Source organism: Haliotis rubra, unplaced genomic scaffold, assembly GCF_003918875.1.
Source record: "Haliotis rubra isolate DU_JTF1 unplaced genomic scaffold, ASM391887v1 Scf1496, whole genome shotgun sequence".
Lineage (NCBI taxonomy): Eukaryota > Metazoa > Mollusca > Gastropoda > Lepetellida > Haliotidae > Haliotis > Haliotis rubra.
In genome coordinates, this window is record NW_025765443.1 from 39,028 (window position 1) to 47,005 (window position 7,978).

Here is a 7,978-nt window from a genome sequence, read left to right on the forward strand (position 1 = left end):
ACTAACATTCAGACGCCTGGCAGCAGAGGATTGGTAATCACCAGCGTGCATTCTTTCATGGCGATGTTCCTTGTCGGAGCGTCAAGACGTGGCGTAGTGATTTGACCTTGAAACTCCTTCAAAATGCCGATTTCAGGAGGCAATCTTGATTTTTAAAGCACAATTCAACTGTTGCGTTGTGGCGATGCGTTTATAATTCTTGTAAGAAATCTCATCAAAATCAACATTTGCAGGTAAAGTCGATTTTTCACTTGTTCAATTGTGTAAAATCATGTTTACAACACTATGGTTACATATTTTGACGATTGTTTGAACACAATAGGTAAGTAATAGATTTTTAAAAATACAAAACGCCTATGCGCTTTTTGGGGAGGATAGTATTTTATCATTGATAATCATTTGTCAAGAAAGACTAGCGAGTGAGTGAGTTTGGCTTCATGCTGCTGTTAGCAATATTGCTGGAATACTGCTGAAAGTTTCAAACAAGCAAACGAACAAACAAATAAGCATGACTCTTAGCCTTGATACTCTCATGACTTTGACCTAGGATATTAGTAAATTAGTCGGGTGTTGTCCTTTCAGGCGTTGATAGTTCTCGAGGTAGTCCACCACTGGAATATATTTGATGTACATGGACAGTCTTAGCTGTAACGTTGATATAAAAACTTTGCTTTGCGTTATTCTTTGGAGTGGACAAAATATGTATAGTATGTGTTACCACTGCTTCGCCGTCATTAATCCATCCAAAGTCACATCCTCCAGGACACTTACCAGTCATTTTGTCAAGACTTATGGATTCGAACAACACACTTCCACACAGGTTCCAGTCACAGTGTGTATATATCTTATCTTAGGTCATTACCACCGACATATCCTCCATTGAAGCTATTTAGGGAAAGCAGGTATCACTTATGATGTGCATGACCATGCCAGACAAAACATTTTAACGAATCAGTCCAACGTAAGTGCCTACTTCACACTGACCCACATTCAACGAATCAGTGATTGCAGAGCTGTAAGTACAGATCAAGCAAAAGACCCAGAATTTCGAGTTTGCAGTAAAGAAAAAGTGTTTATCAAAGCCCATATTCTCTCTGTGAAGGAGTGCAGTTCGTAAAGTTCTGAATTGGAACTGATATACAGCCCATATAATACATTCTACCATGGCTACGTTAAAGAGGCTCGAATTTGATTGGTCAATCAATAAAATTAGACGCTATCAATTTTGGATTGACAATGCGTCTGATTTCTCAGCGCTTCACTGCGCACGTATACATCACTGCCGCACTACTTCAGCTTGGCCACCAACATGACTAATATACTCATGTCAATAATGGTTGTCATTCCCCTCCCCACCCCAACCCCTCTCCAGTTAAAACAATGGAAGGGGGTGACAATGTTGCAATGTTAAAAAAATACGAACGAAACCTACCACTCCCTTTACTGACGAGTTCAATTCGCCTCTCGTCCCATGCCGGATCACGCAGTGTATTCCGCAGGACGAGGAAGTTCGATATTAAATCGGAAATGGTAGAAAGGAGATAAACGCACTGTGTTTGGAAATTAGATGAATGTTACACCGAGCTGATAGTTTCTAAATTCGTCTTTAAATGTAATGTAGAGACTATCATTTTGGTCTAACAATCATCTAATTTCCAAACACAGTACGTTTATCTCCTAAATAAACCATTTACGTTCGTAAACATTGTACAATGGTATCAAGAGATTAGGCTAGTGGTAGAGAAATGCATTAAGTTTTAGGTTCTTAAGAGGCATATAGAAGTTGGTATTCAGGTATAAGACAAAATATTATAAATGTCAGCTTCATCTTTGTTGTATAATTAATTCTTCTTTATTGTATTATTACGTTTTAGGTCTAATGAATCTTAACAGAAACGTTGGTAAATTTAACGTTGTAGGAACATATGTTGTTACGAGAGGGTGAATAAATGCACAATTAGTGATGTAACTTTAAAAGAGGAAAATAGTGAATAACCGCATCCACATAATCTCGCAGAGTGAACAGACGTGATGTTGATCAAACATTCAGGCTGACTATCTCAGGTAAATAATGATGCTGCAATAATGTACGTCAGCAATCAATGGCCGATGGCAAAATTCCAGTTAAACTACACGTGAATTGTCGGGCTATGTTTTGGGCATTGGTAGATAGGTTTCACGCTATCTTTTGTCACACAGTTCGAAATAAAGCCAGACAGAACTTTCATAAGAAAAGAAACCATTTTCCCGATTTTGATGTTCGTGAGCCCTGCACCAGTTTGAAGTCTGTCTATTTAAGCATATTTCATCAGTGGTGAGGGAATTCGGCGCTTTTTCACCCAGTTAAGTCTTGGTAATGTTTGTCCAAGGGTTTCATTACATACCTGAGGACTTCCTCTATTAATCATTTCCGATATTCTCAACGCCTTTCACAATCTGACCAAGTCGCCGCCGATCCGTAGCACTGAACCTCTTTGGCCTCCCCGCCCCTGTGTTGTGCTCAATCCCAACTCCTGACTGAATATTCTTCAAAGTTCTGTATACTCTTTTGCATTCTTTCAAAATCATCTAGATCCAGCTATCTTGTCTCTTCTGCTGTCACATGTGCCATGCCAACAAGGGAAGCCGTCTGCTACACCAGGGGAGATAACTCTTGATGTAGTATGGTTCATTCAGGAAACAAAGATTTGTACATGAACTAAACTGTACAAGACACTTGTGCAGTAGCGCATACATATACATAATTGAGTGGAATAGAATGTTGCACTAGCGAATACATACACGTTAACGAGTAAAAATAACCATTGCTAAAGCGACTTCATATACATGTCAGAGTAGAATGAAACGCTGCATTAGCTAATGCATATACTTAAATGAGTAAAATAAAACAATGCACCAGCAAATACAATCATATACATAAGTCAGTGGAATATAACGTTGGATTTACCCTGTTATGATCACAATTTAATTGCGATTCCGAAACAGATGCTCCTGAAAAAATCGGAATCTTCAAATGGACCCTGCTTTTGGGACATATTTTCTTATCATTATAGCATTAACACATCACAATTTAATTCTGGGCTCACAAAAGTCCAGAAACTCTCCGCACTGTGGGCACTTTCTGACAAGGGATTTGACCAAATGGAACATGCAGTTGTTATGAATACATGCCAAGGATGAAAAAATGAAAAAGAAAATCTTCGAAAACTTTAAATTTAAACTCGCTCGCCCATGGCCACTGTTCGAGCAAGTTTAAATTTAAAGTTTTCTAAAAAAAATTTTTTCATCCTTGGCATGTATTCATAACAACTGCATGTTCCATTTGGTCAAATCCCTTGTCAGAAAGTGTCCACAGTGCGGAGAGTTTCTGGACTTTTGTGAGTCCAGAATTAAATTGTGACGTGTTATAAGGTATTGATACAGTTGCAGGCAACGATAAGGTCTCCTTGGCTTTAGTTCTATCTATTGTATCTGAGGGCTAGAAATCATCGTCCAAAATGGAGCCAGAACACGTTTTTTGACAGGCGAGCGGATCTTCCAAATACAGCCGGGGTCGCGGGGTCATGTACCTTTTTAAGAAGTTCCGGAGAAGAAATAGTTCCCTCTTTTAAAGGCTGTATCGCAGTTGTTCTTGGGTCTACGGTCAAAACAATTAGTGTTCTGGAATCACCAAGACACCATCTACCACACTGGCACTTTTTGTGCAGTATCTGCACATTTTTGGAGCAAACTACTCAGAAAACTGCTGAAAAACATGGCCAAATAACTGCCAAACGATACGTTTTAGCGACTTGACCCGTCCAGGCAAAATTGTTGGGAATTCGATTGTGCATCTGTACCAGTAATTTGGAAGTGTTGGAACAATTCGTTATTGAGATGTTTGCTGTCAAACGTTGAAATTTTGGAAGTAATTTTGAATCAGGGTTTTAACCCCTGGACATGGTAGACAGCCCGACAGACTTTCTAATGGTCAAGGTCAACAAGGTCACGGGGGTCAAAGTCATTTGACCGGTCCGTCACAAGAAAAAGTACTTCTTTGACGAGCTAAGACGCCGCTGTTACTGCTTCTGGGCTAAAAGGAATTGGTGTTTCTGCTTTGCCCGGACCTAGTGTATCGTATGGAATGGTTAAACTCGGCAAAACTGATCCCGACGTCTGTCCGCATGTCTGTCCGCCAAACTATTTCCCCGCTATTTTCTCCGGAACTATTCGACATACAGAACTGAGATTGTGCAGTAAGCTTTCTATTAACTGTGCCTACTACTATAGTACATGTCAAGTCATTCCCTTTTTAACTTTCGTTGGTATGGCAATCTAAAAAAAAATAAGTTTAAATCCAAGATGGCGGCCAAACGGCGGGACGTATCCCCTCGGAACAAAGCAATCGAAAATCATTGGAATCTCATCGCAGAGACACATACCAAATATGGACGCTATTGGGTCGATGCTGACGGAGATATATGCTGTTTTATGCCGTTCTGATAGCATATCGCATTTTTGCACTCTTTTCAATCCAATATTGCCGCCAAACTACGTGACTTTTGACATATGACTAAGAACAGAAAATGTACAGGAACAACAGACAACTTCTAAACCAGCTTGTTGAAGACTTTTCCCTGGTAAGTTTGCTTTTGAAAAAAACCGTGAAGAGGTCTGAAAGTTTTTGAAGAGAACTTTGGCCCGGAAGTAGCTCTCAATATGGCGGCCATCGAAGGCATACACAAGGGGTCAACAGCATGAACATTAATCTACGCAGTAGGGATACAATGACGTGTCAACCCAGTCAGCGAGCCTGACCACCAGATCCCGCTAGTTACTCCTGCAATATCACGGCGGAGGACAACAGAGTGGGAAACAAACTGAGTGATTCATATGGTGACATGTCATACAATACCCATGTATGACTTACGGTGATAACACCTGTCGTTGATCCGGCCTGCGGCACATCCCCCAGGAGATGTTCCATTTGTCTTGATGCAAACATCACCATCCACGTAGTTGCCACACTGGTCGTCACAGTTAGGACCATAGTAACCATTAGGACATGCTGTGAACATAACGAAGTATATATTCTTGCTGTCTCTATTATTTGAAAGGACAATGGAATGTGGCCGTCATAAAAACACCCCGTATAATGAACGTCTCTGCTTCTTAACATCGAAAATGAACTCCAAACTATTCCCAATAAAGAGCTGACTGTTTTTCAAATCATCTGACTCAACCACCGACAACTGAAACCTTCATCCGACTGTTGTAGTCGGACAATATCCATATTTTAAAATCATTAAGTAAATATTTTCCACAAGTGCCCCATATAAGAAATGAGTAAATATATCATTAATTAATACTAAACTATACACAGCTTTATTACCGAAAATATTACTGAATAAATCTTTCTGTCTGAAAGGACGTACTTGAAGTTGTGTTTATATTATTTTATTTCAGCGAGCAACTGAATACCCTCCATCACATCCACTCCCGGAGGTTCCGTTAGTTTTGTCGCATAATGTTTGTTCAATAATGCTTACAATAATCTGTGATTATTTTAATGTAGACATGTACATACTCAAATTTCAGGTTCAAACTTCGAAGGTTATGTCAATATTTAATACAGTATTATGACTGAATGTGAGCCACACATCAAGTCACATATTAGAATGGTACACATTTGAAAATTGAACAACGCTGGCGGAATTTGACCAAATACTTTAAAATTTTGGTTTGAGCTTAAGGTTTTTTATAGTTGGTGTTGGAATTAAAGACTTTAGTATCGTAATACGTATCGCCACCCGTGTATAGGGATTCGTATCGTATCGCAGCTTTAGTGCAAAATACTTTGGCAATATCTCGGCGTGACTAAAAATTTAGTATCGTGATATATCGTATCGCATGTTGTATGCCAATACAAGCACTAAGGTATACTTTCTCCAGTTCCCTGTTATGTACATGTATGATGAATGGCGTGTCCTGCTTCACTATACAGATTTCTCCCTTACATTAATATTTACATATTGTAAATGAAGTAAAATATTCCGATCTTTAACATACATTAAACAAACACATGATGAACGCTGTATCTGTACTTCTAATGACAAAATAATGCATGAGTCTAAGAGACCCCTTATGTACTTACGAAGAAGGCATTTGTAGGTTTATGAGTATTCCTTACACCTGGTAAAATATACTGACAATGTCTTTAAATCCTCACCCTTGCGATTTTTTGTGAAGATCCGAGATGTTTTGCTAACTTGTCTCAGCGAAACAATTTGCTCAAAAGACTCACGTTGGGTGGATTAACATCCAATACATCATGTAGTATCTACAATAAAATATTACAAAATTCCGACAATTATTACGTTCAGAGCATGTACCTGTTTGGCAGTCCATTCCCATGTATCCTGGAGCACATCCACCCAGACACTGTCCAGTGATCTTTTCACATACTTCTGTGTTTAGCGAACAATGACACTGTTTGTCACAGTCCTCACCAAACCAGCCGTCGCTACAAACTGAAAACGAGCATGATGTGTACCAAACAGGAATTGTAATTGACAAGATCAAAATCAAATTAATATCACGTTTCATAATTATCAATAAACAAAACTGTACAAAGAGCTTTTTCCTTTCAAACAATAAATATAACAAGACAATAAGTAGAAACTGGGAAGACAATTCGCCATTACCGACAAAGTACAAAGCATTACTATCATAACTACTCTCTCACTACGAACCCTTATTTGGGGTCTGTTATCTGTAATGTCACTCACAAGGGGTTTCAATGATTGGTTTGTCATCAGTTGTCTCAGGACAGAGTCAAAACGTTCACAAGCCTCATCTTTAGACCTTTCCCCCACATTCACATTGTTCAAACCAATTCTTAAATCAAAACATGTCATTTTTCCCTTAAAAGCTCAAAGATGCATGTTAACCTACCAAATATCTGCACCTCGCACAGCGTGAGATAATCGCTTGTCTGTATGGTGAGGTTGTTTCCTATCAGTGCTTGCTGACATTCGACGTCGGCTATAGCAGGCGGATAGGTGGTATGTGACTACTGGAAGCACAGTTGTCCGCCAGCATATATCTTCATGTCTTTGTTTCTGAACAGAACTGGGAATGCGAAAATTCGCAGTCTCTTAGGGGTCAGGGGATACAATTGATGAAGCGACATTTCGAATAGGGCCTTGTGAAAAGGTACAGGTTATTGCATACAGAAGAAAGGCCAATGTTACGTGAGGTCTACATGGTCAAGGTTGATGACCCAACGGTAGCTGAACATACAACATTCCGTACGTAACACAAGAAACACACACCTAGAATGCCTTATACTTTTCAAAGATTTAGTAATTTATATGTAGCTAGACAGGATATTATTGTTTAGCGAAACAAAAACAACATATATATTTGAATATTATTAATTTGTTTTAATTTATTATAGGATATTTATATCACGCACATATCCACGCAACTAGTATATGCTCAAGGCACTGTATGGATGCCCATACTCACAGCCCTGACGAAGATACAGCTTGATCTGTTGTATCTTGTCTGTGTTTGAGTTGTTCAGGTACACAGTCCATGTTTGGTCTCCACTGTTGGTATGTGTCAGTGGTTTACTACGGAAGTCGGTGGTAGCTCTGCCATCCACGCCGTACCAGGCCTCATAGCGGTGTGTTGTATTCCCTATCAGGACGCTGATATCAGTGAAAGTACTGCTCTGTCTGGCACTTCGTCCTAAGGCAATATTTCCTGAAGCAAATGAAACCAAGTATATCATACTTAGTTAGGTTTATTGTATGACAACAGTTAATGCATGGCCGGGTACATTATTTCTAACTATCCATTTTACTTGACATAGTCAAGCTTCATACGTCCTTCATAACAAGCAAACGTGGGACCATGATTACAGAGGAGAAACAGCATTTCAAAATATAATATCCCGGTGTCAGCGGTTTTCTATGGTGGCTGATTAGGGCCA

At 39.3% G+C, this 7,978-nt stretch overlaps 1 long non-coding RNA gene across 1 annotated transcript; it reads right to left on the minus strand.

The window, feature by feature from the left end:
• Nucleotides 1–4,966: 4,966 nt before the first annotated feature.
• Nucleotides 4,967–7,060, minus strand: LOC124270063. The gene is made up of 3 exons (XR_006896669.1): nt 6,934–7,060; nt 6,372–6,509; nt 4,967–5,047 (listed from the first exon to the last, which is right to left on the minus strand). It is a non-coding gene; the product is annotated as an uncharacterized LOC124270063 (long non-coding RNA).
• Between the last annotated feature and the right edge of the window lie 918 nt (nt 7,061–7,978).